This window comes from Equus asinus, chromosome 18 (assembly GCF_041296235.1).
Source record: "Equus asinus isolate D_3611 breed Donkey chromosome 18, EquAss-T2T_v2, whole genome shotgun sequence".
Lineage (NCBI taxonomy): Eukaryota > Metazoa > Chordata > Mammalia > Perissodactyla > Equidae > Equus > Equus asinus.
This window is the reverse complement of record NC_091807.1, coordinates 32,639,529-32,657,237: the sequence shown is the minus strand read 5'-3', so window position 1 is coordinate 32,657,237 and position 17,709 is coordinate 32,639,529. Positions and strand designations below refer to the sequence as shown.

The 17,709-nt window shown below is 39.7% G+C and overlaps 1 long non-coding RNA gene across 1 annotated transcript in view; it reads left to right on the top strand.

Annotated features, from left to right (window-relative positions):
* The first annotated feature begins 1,084 nt into the window (after positions 1-1,084).
* Positions 1,085-17,709, top strand: part of LOC123278372 (uncharacterized) — a 102,520-nt gene continuing 85,895 nt past the window's right edge. Inside the window, exons 1-2 of the long non-coding RNA XR_011495400.1 lie at positions 1,085-1,181; positions 5,170-5,240. This is a non-coding gene — a long non-coding RNA (uncharacterized lncRNA). The remainder of the gene's footprint in view (positions 1,182-5,169; positions 5,241-17,709) is intronic.

Sequence of the window (17,709 nt, the reverse complement as noted above, 5' to 3'; positions counted from 1 at the left end):
AAAAAATACCCAGGTCCTCTTGCTTTCTTAGGATTCAGTGGAAAGATGTATTTCTCCATATAAAATGGTCAGTGAGTTGCAATGCTGAGGAAATTTACATCAAAAAATATTAGTAGTTCAATGTAATATTCTTATTTTTAATTTTTTTTAGAATTTTTAATTTTTATTTTTTTATTCTTTTGAGGAAGATTAGCCCTGAGCTAACATCTGCTGCCAATCCTCCTCTTTTTTGCTGAGGAAGACTGGCCCTGAACTAACATCCTGCCCATCTTCCTCCACTTTATATGTGGGACACCTACCACAGCATGGCTTGCCAAGCAGTGCATAGGTCCGCACCTGGGATCCAAACTGGTGAACCCTGGGCCACCAAAGCAGAACGTGAGAACTTAACCACTGTGCTACCAGACTGGCCCCTCAATGTAATATTCTTGCAATTTTTCTGTAGGTCTGGAACTTTTTTCAAGTGGAAAAGTTAAAAAAAATTGAGAAATTTCAAGGAACTTACCCTCAGATATACACACACATTTACAGACATATTTGTAAAACAACATCCATTATAGCACTCTTTGCGAGGAGAAAAGATAAATAGACATAAATGTCTGTTAGTGTGGGACTGGTTAAATTGTGGCACGTTCATTCATTCACACAATGGATGACTATGCAGTTATAAAAAAGGGAGAATGTCCCTTTTTAACTGTTGGAAAGTTGAAATGTTAAATGCAGAACAGTGTGATATGTTTTCATTGGTATGGAAAGGAAGGAAGGATAAGACGAAATATATAGATAAAGCTATAGGTTTTTTCCCAATAAACATTCAATCTTCGGAAAACTGCATAGGAAACTGGTAGCATTGGTTGCCTCCAGAGAGGGGAATGGAGTGACTGGAGAGTAGAATGAGGAGGGAAATGTTTCTCCGTATAGCCCTTTGTACTTTGTGAGTTTCTAACTATGCAAACAAATGGCCTTTTCAAAAATTAAAAACTGAAATAGAGAAGATTTTTTAAAAGAAAGAAAGAGTAGGTGTGTCGCTCATATTGAGTTACCCAGGTGATGTAACTGGTCGAGGTCAACATCGTTGGTCAACACCAGACTGAACCCATGTCTGAATCAGAGCCCAGAAGCTACTCAGAAGGGAGTACAAGGTGGAATGAAGGCTTTTCTGGTGACGGAGAGGAGATAAGGTTTGTCTTTTTTAAATCTACTGACTCTGCTGGCAACAAAATTAACGAACTTCAATCAGAAGCGAACGTCAGCTGGTTAATGGGTTTGACTGTTTCCACTTTGCTCCTCTGATGGCTGCTTAACCTGACTGATGAGTAGGTTAATGTAATTACATCCACTGAAAATTCCAACGGAGTTAAGGGCTATAGAAATATAGTGCTTACATTTTAATTATTAAAGGTTAGATTTACCGATGAGCTATGCCCACTGGTGGGTTTCTACTGCCCAATCAGACCCCAGGGACATTTTTAGTACCTAGATGGAACCATCCAGGGAGGGTTTCGTTGGCACATGATCTTGCAAACATCTCCCCCCACCTTCTGCTGCCATACTGACGACAATTCCCCAGAGTGGTATATTATTTTTGATGTTCTTCATTATTCTTTAGTGTCCTAAACTTTTTCTAATGCAAATATTTTATCTGAAGTAGTTCTCACTTATACAACTTGCAAATAACTATTTTAATCAGTTTTTTTAAAAAAAACCTTTTAACTGAAGTAGCATATAGCCACAGAAAAGCACCCATATTACAAGTCTACAATGAATATTACAAGTTCAGTGAATTTTCACTAACCGACCACCAGTGTAACCAACTCTAGATCAAGAAATAGAAGCTTTATCGCATCCAGAAATCCTGTTTGAGCCCCTGTCAGTTTCCACCCTGGTCCCTCCCAAGCTTAACCATTACCCTGACTTACAACAGCAGATTTGGTTTTGCCTGTTTTTGTACTTTTTATAACCGGAATCATACAGGATATATTGCTTTGTGTTGGCTTCTTTTGTTCGAGTTATGTATGCGAGGTTCACTACATTGGTGCATGAAATTGTAGATTATTCATCCCCATTGCTGTGTGGATTTCTATTAAGTGACTGTATCATGGCTTATTTGTCCATCTACTGACGAGGGACATTTAGCTAGTTTCCAGTTTTTGGTGTTATAAGTGCTGCTACTGTAAACGTTCTTGCACGTGCTTTTTGGTGAATATTTGTACACATTTCTGTTACCTATGTCTAAGAGTGCAATTTCTGGGTGACAGGGTACTCATATGTTTAGGTTTAGCACAGTGGTTCTCAAGATTTCACACGAATCAGAATCACCTGGAGGGCCTGTTAAACCACAGCTCTCTAGGACACACCTGGAGAGTTTCGGATGCAGTAGGTCCAGGGTGGGGCTGGAGAACCTGCATTTCTAACAAGTTCCCAGGCGATGCTGATGTTTCTCGTCCAGCGACCACACTTTGAAAACTTCTGCTTAGCAGATACTGCCAAACTGTTTTCCAAAGTATTTGTACCAATTTACCATCCCACCAAGATGAGAGTGCCAGTTGCTCTGCTTGGTATTATCCTCCTTTTAAATTCCGGTCATATGGATGGAGATGGAAGGTATCTTTGTGTGGTTTTAATTTACATTTCCCTAATGACGAAAGAAGTCAAACTCCTCTTCACAAATTTATTGGCCAATTGGATATCTTTTCATGTGTAGTGTGTGTTAAAGTCTTCTGCCCATTTTTCTATTGGGTTGTCTTTCTTATTGAATTGTAGGAATTCTTTACATATTCTGGGTATCAGTGCTTTGCTGGAGTTTGTATCGTAAGCATCTTTTTCCACTCTGTGGGATGCCTTTTCACTCTCTTAATTGTGATGACCAGAAATTCCTCATTTTAATATAATCTAATTCATCTTTTTCTCTTTTAAGCTCCGTTCTTTTTGTGTAATTTAAGGAATCTTTACCTACTCTCAGGTCATGAAGACATTCTTTTATATTTTTAAAAAATATTTATTTTTTCTCCTCATGTTTAGATTCAAAAATCATCTGGAATTGGTTTTTGCATTTCTTCGAGTTTCAGTAAGAGATTTTCATATACTAAAGTAATCTTCCTTAAGGCCCTGTTTAAAATTCTCCTCTTTGTATCTATTTTTAGTACTTTTAAAAAAAAGATCAATGCCATATAGCAACTTTTAGAAAATTCAGGAGATATTTTTTAACCTGCAATTGTATTGAAAGCAATATTTCAAATAAATGCTTTTTATTTACTCAGGGTAGGCTTACTTTCGACGGAGCCAAATTTAAGGCAGTTACCGAAACTTTTAAGTAACATAAAGCACTTTTTTCATCTTGAGCCAAAACTATAATGCCCACAATAATTTATATTTAATTTTTAATACAGTTATCTATCCTGAGTGATTATGTGGGCTGCTCCCAGTATTCCATTCTCTGTTATGTGGTTTTTCTGAAGACTGTGGTTTCTTTGTATAGCTACTGGGAATTATTACCTTGCTGATGAATTTCTCTTCTGAAGAGATATCAACTACGAGTTTCAGTGTCGTATTTTTTCACTTTAACTTACAAAACAGGCATAGGGTCTGGGTGCTCTCTTTATTTCTCGAGGGTTTAGAAACAAAGCGCTCTTTGTGTTTAAAGAAATGTTTTAGCAAGACTGTGCTTTGTGAGAAATACCTTTAAAATTGGCTGAAAGAATTGATTAAAATTACCCTACGTGTTTTGCCATGTCGTTTCGGAGCAGCCAGCTTTCTTTGGCCAACCGTGTACTTGAATAGTTAAGAAAGCCTCTTGGTATTTGGCGGTCAGACTGGCCGTGCCATTTTGCACAGAAGGAATGAAATTTGGCTTAGAAATTAGACTGGGGGCAATTAAAAACTTTTAGAAAGATTGAAAAATATATCATACATCAGCTGGAAGTTCTGTTATTCAGACCCCTCTTTCTTCCTACCAAGAAACAGATCCTTCTGGAATTCGAGCTCCATATGGGCAGGCACTTTGTTGGTTCTGCTCATCACTGTATCTCCATCATCAACAGCAAAGCAGTGCTTGATACTTGTAGGTGCTCAATTAATATTTCTCAATTGAAAGTAGGAGTGAATCAATCCCTATGCCTTTAAAGGGTGGGATGCAGGTGTGCATGGAGTTAGGAGGCTGATCAATGGCTTCCGTCTTTGCCCTCTCCCATCTGTGATCTATTCTAAGGGCCTTCTGGAGGGAGTGCTCAGGCACAGTCACACTGGGTGTTTCTTACCCCAGCCATCTTGAGCTTGTAGACTGTGGAGGATTGTAGAGCTTGTAGACTGTAGATTGGTGCTCCCCCACTACTGCGACCCCCCGACCCTTGAGGGTGAGGCAGAGTTGAAGGTGAGCCCAAAGTGGCAAACTTTCAGAAGCCAGAAGGTTACAGTGTTATTGCTGGTAATAAGATGATTTAGAAGAGATGGATGTAAGATATATGGATGAGGACATTTGTAGACAGGTTTAGGGGGTTTTGACGCCACAAAATTTAACAAGAAGGGTTCAGTTAATCCAGCTGACCAATTGTTTAATCAGAAAACAAATTATGGACTGGTTTGCAAGTTACAAATGATGAAGATTTAACTTAAATTAAAAAAGAGTGAGTGAATATAGGATTTGCTTATGATTGTTTAAGGTCTTTGTGGAACATCCCAAAGGAAATATCCATTTAATGGAATGAGAGTTGGAAGGAGAGATGTCAAATACAAACTTGAGGACAGTTCAGAAGTTAGGTGCTGCCTGAGAGCACACAAGGGGATGAGTTGTCGATGGGGCTTAGCAGTAGATGGGGAGAGAAAACGAGATGGTGTGCCTTTTCACCTTTGATTTTGAGAGCCTACGTATATGTGCCAGTTTTTATTGATTTTAGATTAGTCCAGACCATTGTAGTTCAGTTATTTAACTGAGAGTAATGGCCTAAAGGACTCTACTATCTTTTCATTTTCAAGTTCCTGTCGTTGCTCGTATTTGGCTGTGCATTTCTTACGTCCTCCTCATGGACATCGTTCCTCCTCTGGGTTCATTGTATTACTCTCTTCTCAAGTTCTTTGAGAGGAGCAACCCATTTCCTTTTTAGCTTCCCATGGTGCCTGAGGTAACGGAGTCTTTGCTGAGCCTCTTGAACTTGTGTGTATTGCCTTTCACAGGTGAAAAGTCAATATGTGGGGCATGGAACCTTCTAGAAGAGCAACTGATGTTGTCTCTCCACTTCTCCAAGGTAATGGTCAATCCCACACTTATTGCATGGAGGATGTGTATGGATGTATGCTACTTTCTCCAACGTATTTGGTGGTCATTGACAGGCTGTTGACTTTTGCAAAAATTACAGCTAGTTTGTGACCGAGTATATATATATATATACACACACATATATAAAATATTAAAGCATTTTATAGGCTACTTAAGAAAGCCGTAGGGCCGGCTTCATGGCCAAGTGGTTAAGTTTGCGTGCTCTGCTGCGGTGGCCCAGGGTTCGGACATGGCACCGCTCGTCAGGCCACGTTGAGGCGGCGTCCTACATCCCACAACTAGAAGGACCTGCAACTAAGATATACAACTATGTACAGGGGGGGTTTGAGGAGATAAAGCAGCAAAAAAAAAAAAATAAGATTGGTAGCAGTTGTTAGCCCAGGTGCCAATCTTTAAAAAAAAAAAAAAACCTAAACAAACAAACAAAAAAGAAAGCCCTAGAGAAATTTGCATCCAAGGATCTGCATACTTTATTATTTATTTATCTATCCCTGGACATTACAAGAGCTAAGGCAAACTTCCTTTGATATTATACAGTACAAAAAAACAGCTTATATAGTTTATGAGCAAGAAAACTTTCTCCATTAGATATACAATGGTATTTAATTTATAAAGCATGCTATAGAGTTATTTAAAGTTTCAAGTAGATGATAATGATAATGATATTACCACTAATAAAGTAGTCATCATAAATAGACTACTTACAGAGTGTCAGGCACTTTGTTGTTTTATACATCTTATTACACGTATTATTTCATTATTTTTTATACATGTTATTTCATTTAATCCATAGATAGCCTTGTGACGTAAGTAATATAGAGGTAGGGAAAGCGAGGCTCAGAGAAATTAAGCAACTTGCTGAGCCAGTCTAGGCAAGTGGCAGAAGGACACTGTTGAACATGTCTGTCTGACGTCAAAGCCCTTCTGCTCCCTTACTAAACTGAGCCTTTGGGTTCAAGAGAAAGCTTCTAGTTAGAAGAAGAAAAGTCCCACTGGAAAACTCTTGAATAAAAATCATGGACTCAAACCTTTAAAAAGATCTTGTTAGGGGCTGGCCCCATGGCCAAATGGTTAAGTTCAGGCACTCTGCTTCCGTGGCCCAGGGTTTCACTGTTTTGGATGCCGGGTGTGGACACGACACTGCTCATCAGGCCATGCTGAGGCAGCATCCCACATAACACAACCAGAGGCACTCGCAGCTAGACTATACAACTATGTACTGGGGGAGGTTTAGGGAGAAGAACGAAAAAAAGAAAAGAAAAAACAAGATTGGCAACAGATGTTAGCTCAGGTGCCAATCTTTAAAAAAAAAAGATCTTGTTAGAGCTTTGAGTATATGGAGTGACAGAAAAATTGTGAAGTACTCACTGGAAAGAGTCATTTAGTGTACAGCAAAAAAATGCATTAAGTGACTATTATGTGCGGGTAATGAGCTAGGTTCTCAACATCAATATATCACAGCCTTCTCTTTTGCTCTTATAGCCTAGAAAGTAAATATTTCTCTGTGCTTCACTCTCTTCATCCTGAAAAACTCAAACGAGAAATTCATTAAAATGCAATGTCCACTTGACTTTCCAGCCTTGTAACTAATTGGTCTCAGGAGCAGAATGGAAAATTTTTATCTAAGACTGGAGATACATAGGGCATGAGCAGTTAGACATCTCTGAAGAAACGTTTTCATCCTTCTGTTAATATTGGAATATCACAGAGTTATTTTCTTAAAATATTGAAATTAGTATAAAAAATTTTTAGAAGCCATCCAGTGTAAATGTCTTTTTTCCCATCCTGCTTGGCTGGAGAAGCCTGAAAATTGGCTACGTTTCCTGGGAACATTGAGAAATAGTGATGAGAAAGAGAAGGGTGAGCACAAATTCCAATCAACCCTCTTCTGATACAGTCAAAACTGTTCAATGATGCTACGAGCTCCTTGTCATGGGCCATCAAGGGAAATTAGAGCTGACAGCTGGAAACTGTTCATGTAGATTTTCCAGTTTTTCTTTAAAGTAAGCAGTATTAAATCACACCAAAAAGAGCTGACATATTTAAAATCCTGGCTATTATATCACACTAAGCCTAGGAAAAATCTGTCTGATTTTCCCAACACTAGGTCACCTGGCATGGATGCTCTGTGGACATATTAGAATTGGCCACATTCCCCAGGCACATGAGGCTGTCCCTCTGCTCATCTTTCATTTCATAGTGGAAAGTCATCTTGGCTCTTAGTTCTATCCTTCTCATCACCACATATCAGCAGGCACAGCAGCAAGTAATAATGCAGAGTTGCTCCTTGGTTTCCACTGCTACTGCTCTAAGTTCTGGCGAACACTGAAAAGTGGCCAACAAGAAAGTGAAAACTGACAAGAATGGCCAAAAAATGAGAATGTTGGAATAATTATATGCAAGAATTCATCTATAAAACAATAGCCTACAGATCATTGTTTCTTACATACTCACATTTTAAAAACCACTCTTGGGATCCTGTAGAATTCTCTAGAGACAGGGTGGATTTGCCCACAGCCAGACGCCTATTTGGAGTTGTCCTCAGATGTCCCCAGTGACCATTTTCACTGGTATCGATCCCAGTGATGGGGGAGATGTCATCACCATCTGAAAATCAGTGTCTGTGGGTCTACAATAGCACATTTAAATTTTTCCACTGATATTTGTCATACGAGGTATTTAAAAAATATTAAGTTTATTTTTAAAGACATTTTGTGGTTTTTAGTCATTTTTGCCTGTTTTTCTGGGAGCATGTCTACTTCTTTATCTCTTGTCACCATTTGCATGATATGCTAACCAAGAAGGAAAAAATGATGAGTAGAAAGAGTAAGCATTTAGCAAATTATCAAATGAATGGATCATTACTCCCTAAAAACCAGGCCTCCTGTAATTTTCTGACCACATGTAATTTTCTTATAGAAGCCATTTGACTCTTGGGAGCAAATGAAGCAATTGAGAACTCTGAGAATGATGAGTGTTGCCATGTGTTTAAGTCTGCGCTTTGGAATAAAACCACGTTATCTTTTACTTCGCTTTGTGAATCTGAATCTATACTGAAATGTCCTTGGGGGATGTAATTCTAACTAGATTATATTCAAGTTCAGTTTTGGAAACGTTAGGTTACATATGGACTCCTAAAAACATGAATGTAACTTCTAGAGTTTCTCTCTCATTCTCAGAAATGAGAGCTAAAGTTATTTTTAGAGATTACAGTTGAATGGAGACAGTGATCTATTGGTCTGATGCCTGTTTTTATGACATTACCCCTGAAATGTTGCATATTTTCATGCTTAGAAATACCCTCTAACTTTGTAACATACTCTGAGGATTGTATTGTACCTATTCTTTGCTCCGTAAATCACAGAATGGCTGTTGTCCAAAAGCAATAAGATCTGACCTGATGTCTAAACCGTGGAATGAATGTCACATGGTTCATCTTAGGCCCATGAAAGGCTGGAGGGGGTTGTTCTTCATAGGTCAGCATCCGGGCATGAGGCCACGGCAGTTCTTACTCTGCAGGAAGGGTAGTCTGTGTAGGAATAGCACCAGGGCTGCCTGTCCCTTCATGGTTTAGACTTTCTCCAGCAGCCAGATTACAAACCAAAGTGCAGTTCTCATGTGAAAGTTGGGATGATTATCACAAGGAAATTCAATTCACCAAGCACAGAGCCACGAAATTGCCCAATTCCAGGGGATACTATTCATACAGAAAGAGTGCTGTGGTAGGACTGATCAAACAGCATCATCTTTAACCACAAACGAGGAAACTGCTGTTTAGAATTCATCCCCAAGTCCATGACTTTTAATATAAAGCAGAGAACTTGGATGAACAGCCTGTGCCTGTAGCCCATTATGCCAATGATACTGGAAAAATTGGCAGCAGATTATTTTCCAATCAATGTCAATGTCCAAGGTCAAGGCTGAAGGGATATGAGCAAATGTGAATTCAACAATCTTGATTAAAGGAGCTTGGAAAATCAGGAACACCAGGCTGGAATTAGACGTATTGGCAGAGGATTGGAGGTGGAGGATGTTTTAAAGAATTGACAGCAACTGATATTTTTTCATTCCCTCCACCTACTCTCCTAGCTCTTTCCCCTCTCTCCCCTTCCTCTTCTTCCCAGGTGACAGAGACTGCAAATTGGTCCCCCTTTTCTCAATTGTTATAGAACCCCAATTTTTAGTGGGGTTCATGGACTTCTTCCTAGCCCCACTACATTTCTCAGTCTCCTTTGTAGTTGGGTGAAGCTACATGTTTAAGTTCTGGAATATGAACAGGCATGGGGAGCGCATCTTCTGGCTTCTGCCTTTAAGGGGAAGCACCGTCCTCCTTTCCCTCTCCTCTGGTTAGAATGAGGATGAGATAATGAACTATCTTGGACCTGGCAGATGAGAGAAAGACCCTAAGGATGGCAGGGCAACAAGGTAGAAGAATCTTGGCTCCCTGAGAGCTTGATGCCTCCGTATCAGCCCTGGACTCTATGTACCCAGATCATTATGTGAAATAGAAATAAACTCTTTTTGTTTAAACCACTACTATCTTGAGTCTTCTTGTCATCTCAGCTGTCCCTGTATCCTAACTAATACACTACCCTCTCTTCCCACTTGCCCTTCCTCATACCCTCATCTCCCAACTCCCTTATTCTTTTCTGTCACTTTCTGTGAGACTGTCCAAAGCATAGACCAATGGCTCTCAAACTTTAGTTTGAGTAAATATTGGTAAAGTGGACCTTCTTAAAATGCAGACACCCAGGCCGTGCCTCTAGAGATTGTGGTTTAGGGCATCTTAGATGGAGTGTAAGAATATGTATTTTTAGTAAGACTCTCAGGTGATTTAGATGGAGGTGGTCCATGGGCTACATTTGGAGAAGCATTGGTATAGCTTCTATGCCTAGCATGGAATAGATGCTCAGAAAGGCACTCGAGAGAGTAGGTTGCAGTAACTCAGTCGTGTCTGCTAATGCTTCCCACGGATTGAATCTACATGATACTTGAACAACTACTCCATTGACTCATCTGCCTTGAAAGTATCAGAGAACATGACGGTTTAAACAACAGCAACTATCAAATCAGTTATTTGGCACAATGTAGAAAAAAACCCTGGTTGACCCAATTTTTCAATTTCCAACCTTTATATAACTTTAGAATATAGATTTTCATTGTTGGTGCTTTGTTTTTGAGGAGTGAAGTTTGTTGAAGAGTCATATGCTTTCTGAAGTTTTCAACTATTCATTCTTGAATGACAATAATTATGAAGCTCAGTGAATAGCTTTAATTAATTAAAATAATTCATAAACAGTTGAGTTCTTCTTATGTGATAAGCTTTGTGCTAGGCATGAGGGATAAAAAGATGAACAGAGCACAGTCCTGCCTTCAAATTTCACACAGTCGGCTTGGGGGAGGCCGATGAACAATAGCCTGACCAATACCAAACAGTGTGAGAAGTTCGCTAATAGAGACATGCACAGGGACCTAGGGGCCAGATAAGGTGACTTGACTTAGCCTGAGGACATCAGAGATGGCTTCCCTTAGGAAAAGGCCACTGAGCTGAGTGGAAGTTAGGCAGGCAGAGAAGGTGGTCAGTTGGTGGGAAGGAAAGGATACTCGGGCCAGAGAAGGCAGCATGTGTCAAGTCATAGGAAGAATACTTGTTGGAGCCAGTGGGAAAAAGGATGGCAGGGTGAAAGGACCTGATTCATGAGGAGTGTGGAATTTAACTTGAAGTGTTGAGGCACTGTTGGAAGATATTAATCAGAGAAGCAAAATCACTAGTTATCAATCACAGTTCATCATGCTGGCAGTGTGTGGAGGAGGAACTGGAAGGGAATAAGACTGAAGACAAGGATACGAGGTAGAACGTCATAACTAAGACAGTGGCTGTGGAAGAAGGAGAAGAGTGTGAGATACTTAAGTGGAAGAGACAGAGCTAAGAGACTGGGATATAATGAGGAGAGGGAGAGTCTGGGATTACGTATAATTTCTGTTTTAGGCAACTGGTTGAGTGGCTCTGCCATTCACTGAGGAAGCAAGTAGGAGAGGCTGAAGAGGTTTGAATTGAGGGTGGGGAGGGGGGAAAAGTTAATGGGTTTATACTTAGACACGTTGAATTGGAGGAGCCTATAGGTTATCTAGAAGTGAATTTGGCGATGACTCTGATACCCAGGCAGGACGTTTTTGTCTCAAGACATAGTTTTTGGAGTTATAAGCATACAGGAGGTAGCCAAATATGTGTACATGAAGGGCTCTCCCAGGAAGAGTGTGTAATAAGAGTCAAGCAGAGGACCAAAGAGGGAAGTCCACACAAATTAAACACGAGACCGTCCAAAGCTAATGATGTCTTCACCCAGAGACTTGCTCACATCCAGTCTGCAAAGCATTCACCTCCTCTGTAAAAGAAAAGGTCCTTTTCTTTTACTTGTGATGATTGACAACATCGCTTTTGAGTCAATATTATGCCAAAGAGAAAAATTAAATTGGTAAAAATACAGTTTTTCCCCCAGTTGTCTGTCATTTAAAAATAGTAAAAGAAAACCAAAGAATTTACTTGAGGGTTACCATGAAAAACCTCTGTTTTATCTGTGGTTTAGATCAAATGTTGAAGCTGATTTTCTTCCTATTGTGAATTGTTGGCAGTATTTAGTCTTTGGTTTAGCATATTTCTTTCATTTAGATATTTCTTCATGCTGCCTAAAAGAGGGATTTACCAATGAATATTTTAAAAAACTGAATGGTAAATGAATAATCTTTTAAACTTGGAGCACATATTGAAGTCATACACTAAAAATTCCTTACAAAGAGTTCAAATCTCAGGATTGTGAATTTTCTTCTATTTCAGAATTGTTTGCCTCTTACTGTCTTTGGGAGGCAAGAAAAGTATTATATGTGAATATCTGTGCATATTTTTGAGATATTCTGCAGCGAATGTAGCATATCAAATTATGTTCTTAATTTGTCTGCGTAAGGAAAATGGGGTTTTTAGTTCATTCACCTCTAGGTTACAGGGTTTCTCAGGGCACTTCACATAACCATTTGCTTTAAACCACTCAGGTGGGATTTCCAAATATGGCAGAGACTTATCCCTGCCCAGACCAAGTCAGTCAGAATTTCCGGGTGAAGACAGCTACCTGTACTTTAGCCCCTCAGATTACCCTTGTGCTCACCTGGAGGCTGAGAACCACTGTGTTAGAGAGTGGTTCCAGGAATAAATGAGGCCTCCATGCTGAGGCAACAGAGCTATCCATGGAATCGAGACAGGTATTTGCAACATCACTCAATAGAAGAACAAGAATCATAATCTTCTTCATTGCAACAGTACATCCTGGAACTGTAGGACAGAAGAGTAATCACTGTCGGGCAGCTGTGTAGACTTTACTCTTGAACTTGCAACTATACTTTAGTCTACATTAGTCATTATTTGTTTGATGTCTCTATGTCCATGTAGAGTCTAAGCTCTGGGAGGGCAGGGACCGGTTCTGCATTGTTTAGAGCCATGTTTCATGGAGCTTTGTCCACAATGAATACTCAATTTGCCCTTATTTACTGATAGACAGGAAAGCTATCTTGTTAGCTTGAGGCAAGAATTGTAGATGATCCTGTACCCACACTTGTCCCTGTTCACACACAAGCATACACTCCTCACACATATCTTGCATTGCCACAAGACTAGTTTCAAGGGACAATGAAGACACTTCTTGTCCTTGGCTACTGATATCAGAATGACTCCAGTAGGACTACATGATGAGCTTTATTCTGCTCAGAGCCAAGAGGAAAGCCAACTTGGCAGGAGTGTGCATGGGCACAGTTCTCATTTCCAGATGGAGCAGTTTGGGGTATACCTATCTGTTTCAGGTGTGACTCCAGGAAGGAATGAGTTTACTGTGAACCAGGGTGGCTCCCCCTGAGAAACTGTTCCAAGAGCTCATGTCCAACTGGATGTGAGCTCTCTTGTTCTTGATTCCCCCAGGACATTGCTACTTTCTTTGGTGTTTGCCAGTCTACTGTATTTTAATTGTCTTATTTGCCTTATTAAATTATAAGTTCTCTGAGGGCAAAACCTTCCCCAGGGTTACAGAACTGTAGCTAGGTCTTGAACTCTGATTTTATAGCTCCAAGACCCTCCTTGCATCAAATCATCACCTAACACAATGCTAAGTTATTGTTCATTATTGTTATCTCAATGGGAATGGTATCAGACAGATTTTGAACAGGTAAGTAGTTGATATCAGGTCAATTGAGAATGGGAAAGAGTATAGAACATTTTTACTTGGAAAAAGGGGAAAGAAAGGTCTAGAGAGCAGGGCTTGGTTAGTGAGGATGATATTGGGGAAAGGCAACCATGTGAGAGGAGTTTCAGAGGCAGCAAAGGCCAACATGTAGACAATGGATGTCTTGATGGGGAATTATCACTGTGTAGTACGGACATGAGAAGACATTGGGAACCCAGCTTGGGAAAAGAGAAGGAAAACTCCACTATTTCAAAGTTGACTTCTTTTAATTTTCTTGTTGCAAAGAGGGTATCTGGGCCAGTTAAAGACTACAAGTGCACAAGAATCTTTTTCTAAGGTGGGATTTGGGAGGCAGAATTAACAGATGCTCCACAACAAACAGACCAACTACTTTAAGCCAGTACTTTTCTGTCTGGTATTTATGGCCAACAGCTTGCTCATATGTGTTGACCATGCCTAACTTTTTATTGAAAATATGAATAATTAGAGAAGTAGTGACAACTTGAAATGTTTTCTGAGGGATATCTATTTATGTCAAGATGGTGGAATGAAATGCAAAGCAAATTAATATTTAATATTACATTTAATTTAATATTTTAATTTAGTGTTAAATATTAATATTGTAATATCTTGATATTCTGTACTACTGCTAACTTTAGCAAAATGAATACAATCCTTCAAAATTTAGAGAGAATGAACAAACATAGTCAAACACAAAATTCCATGAAGTTGGAGTATGTGCCAACTTGACTGATAAATTAGGCTTTAACTGGATGATAGTACTAAGTTTCTCTGGTTGAGGTTTAATCTGTGCCATATGTGATTCTGTGAACTGGATAAAGTGTTATCTAATGTGGAGATTCTCAAATGTTACCATACTTAAGAATCACCTGCAGAGCTTCTTAAAACGCCAATTCCTACACCCCACCCCCCAGATATTCTGATTTGATAGGTCTAAGGTGAGGCCCAGAATCTGCATTTTCAACAAACTGCAAGGAGATGCTGACGCTGTTCATCTGTGGAACCCCTTTGAGTAGCAAGGGTGTAATAGAATTGGAAAATGCAGTTTCAAAGGAATAGAAGCTGGATGCATGTTTCTTAGTCAAACTTCTCACCACTAAACCAACGAGTATGATGATCATTAAATTAATTCTACTTTTAATAAAGTTTTTCCTAACAAACAGAAGAGAATGAAGTCCTATCAAATATCTTTAGAGGACAACTTGGCATTGACTTTGACATCTTAAAATTTTAATTTTATTGATTCTCCATTTTATTAAATAAATGTTCCTTTAGCTTGCTTGAGCTGGGGGGGAAATGAATTTTCAGTGCACTTTTACTGCCCATCTCTTGCCTGTTTGTTGGAGTGCAGAAAACATATTTAAACCAAATGGACAAAAAGAATCATCATACCAAAGGGGATGAACAAGAGTTACATTGTCACTTTTATTAAACAAAGAAAAGTAAAATTGTATTTGGTTAGCATTTGACAGGGTTACCGTGATGGTTAATTTTATATGTCAGTTTGACTTGGGCCATGAGGTGATATTAGTTCAAATATTATTCTGGGTGTTTTGCTGAGGTGTTTTTTTTATGAGGTTAACATTTAAACTGATAGACTGTGTAAGGCAGATTGCTCTCCCTAATGTGGGTGGGCTTCATCCAATCAGGTGAAGGCCTGAATAGAAAAAGGCTGACCTCCCCTGAGCAGGAGAGAATTCCTCCTGCCTGATGGCCTTGGAGCTGGGACATTGGCTCTTTCCTGCCTCTTGAGCTGAAACACTGGCTCTTCTGGGTCTCAAGCCGGTTGGCCTTCAGAGTAGAACTACATCCTCAGCTCTCCCGGGTCTCTGACCTTTGGACTTGGACTGGAATTACATCCCATTGGCTCTACTGGGTGTCCAGCTTGCTGACTTATCCTCAAGATCTTGAGACTGTCAGCCTCCATAATTGTGTGAGCCAGTTCCTTTTATTCTCTCCTTCTCTCTCTCTCTTTTCTTTTCTCTCTCTCTCCTATTGGTTCTGTTTCTCTGGATAACCCTGACTAACACAGTTACATTATAGCTTTTTCTCGCTCTTGTTTTGTCTTGTCTTTTTTTTTTAAATATGCTGTAATTTCTATGGTGTTTGGAAAGGTGGGTTGTTTGAGGCCCTATTTGCATCGTGTTTCATGCCTCAGAAACTTTTTGTATATCAGATTTCACACAGAGGACAAGAATGAGATACAACTGGTACATATCAGAGTTAGCGCAGCCTAGTGCAAATCAGAGCCCAGAGCGTGGTTTGGAGCATTACACAAGCTACTGTGTCATCTCCCTTGAAAGCTCATCTACGCAGGGTATCATCTCACAGACCTTTTGTCAAGGCACGGGAAAGACAGAGAAGGTCAGGGGAAGGATGAAGACCCAGCGGGAGGTGTGTCTGTCACTGAGCATTCATAGCTATATCGTGGGTTGTCTGTCCATTGTGGTGTTTTTTGGCTCAGGAGTCATCTTCCGAGAACCCTTCATCAAGACAAAGATGGGAAGTTTCCATAGCCCACTCTGGTCTTGGAAAGGCATCATGTTTCACTTTTAAAATAATAGTACCCTTGAGTGATTATTACTTTTGTTGTTAGTGCCATCGAGTGAATTCTGACTCCTAGAGCCCCTGTGTACAGCAGAGCAAACCCTGCCCAGTCCTTTTGTGCCATCCTCTCACTTTCTGGGGCTGTATCAGACAATGCCCCACTACTATTCATAGGGTTTTCATGGCTAATTATTTTGGAAGTGGTGGCCAGGTCCTTCTTCCTAGTGTATTTTGGTCTAGAAGCTCCAGTGAAACCTGTCCACCATGGGTGACCCTGCTGGTATTTGAAATCCTGGTGACATAGCTTTCAGCATCACAGAAACACCCAGCTGCCACAGTATGACAACCAATAGGTGAGTGGTGTGGTTCTCTGATGGGGAAGCAAATCCAGCCTTCAGTGGTGAGAGCTCTGAATCATAACCACGGGACCACCAGGCCTGGCTGATGATTACTTTAGTCTTCTTGAAAAGAGCATTGGCTTAAAAAAGTTGTGGCCTCATCACCAGCATGGAATATAAACATGTACACAGAATCTTGTACGAAGCACACATGGGAAAAGTCATATTTTTCCTTTTCTTAAAAATACTGACTTCATTAGTAAAATAGAGATGTTTTCTTCATTGCAAGAAAAAATAATCCTTTGAGCTGAAAATGGGAAAGAATTTACTAAGTTTGAAAAACTAAAAATAGTTCCTGGCTGGTCTTATTCCTGTCCTCTGTATTTAGAGGAATTTACTCCTGATACTATTATTACAGGAAATTCCAAAAGCATGAACATTTTCTGGTATTTTCACGAAAACAAGTGTTTATGTTTGGTTTAATTTAGACATGGAGGAAAACAGTTTTGCTTTGTATGCATTGAAGAGTCTAGCGGATGCCATGACAATGTGATTTTATGTAAAATGTAGGTAATGAAAGCATTTAAGAATTCATACAAGAATGATAGGGTATCAACTTACATAAAATGTCTATCAAACTCTATTGAAGTCCATTACAAACAGTGGTTCTTAACACAAATGCAACTTGCCCACTTACACTGTCAAGATTATTGCTAGAGGGAATGGATGTTGGTATTTTTCTCCAGTATCAGCTTTTAGGTCGTTATAAAAATGATCAGTGGTTAATAATTATGAACGGGTCTGATTACTAGGAGAAGTCCAGGTACTTGGGGCAGCTCCGTAAGTAAAGAGATTGAAGAGTGATGAAATATTCAGATGCCTTAGTTTCAGAGGCCAAAGTTTGCTTAGTAGCATCTCTCTTGCTCCTGGTCTCAGCCCCTCTTTCATCTGTTCTATCAATTCTGGAGCATGGGAATCCATCCTCAGGTGTGTCAGTGTTGTACGTACGTAAGACAAGGATGAAGATATCAAAAATGTTGATCTCCAGTTTAGAAAGTCCTTGGACCACAACTCTGAATTTCTGAGTTTACTGTGAACTTCTAAAGTCCTATAAAAATGCCATCTTGGTTTATAGCTAGCATTTTTACTACACTGTGAGTTTCCGGAGAGGAGAGCTATGCAGTGAAGAATACCCTTTGCATGCCCAAGTGTTCAGTTCTTGTGAGTTCTATACGATCACCGCTAAGGATCATGTCAATAACTCACTGAAGCAAGTTGAAAGAAGCTCTATTCACAGAATAAGCCC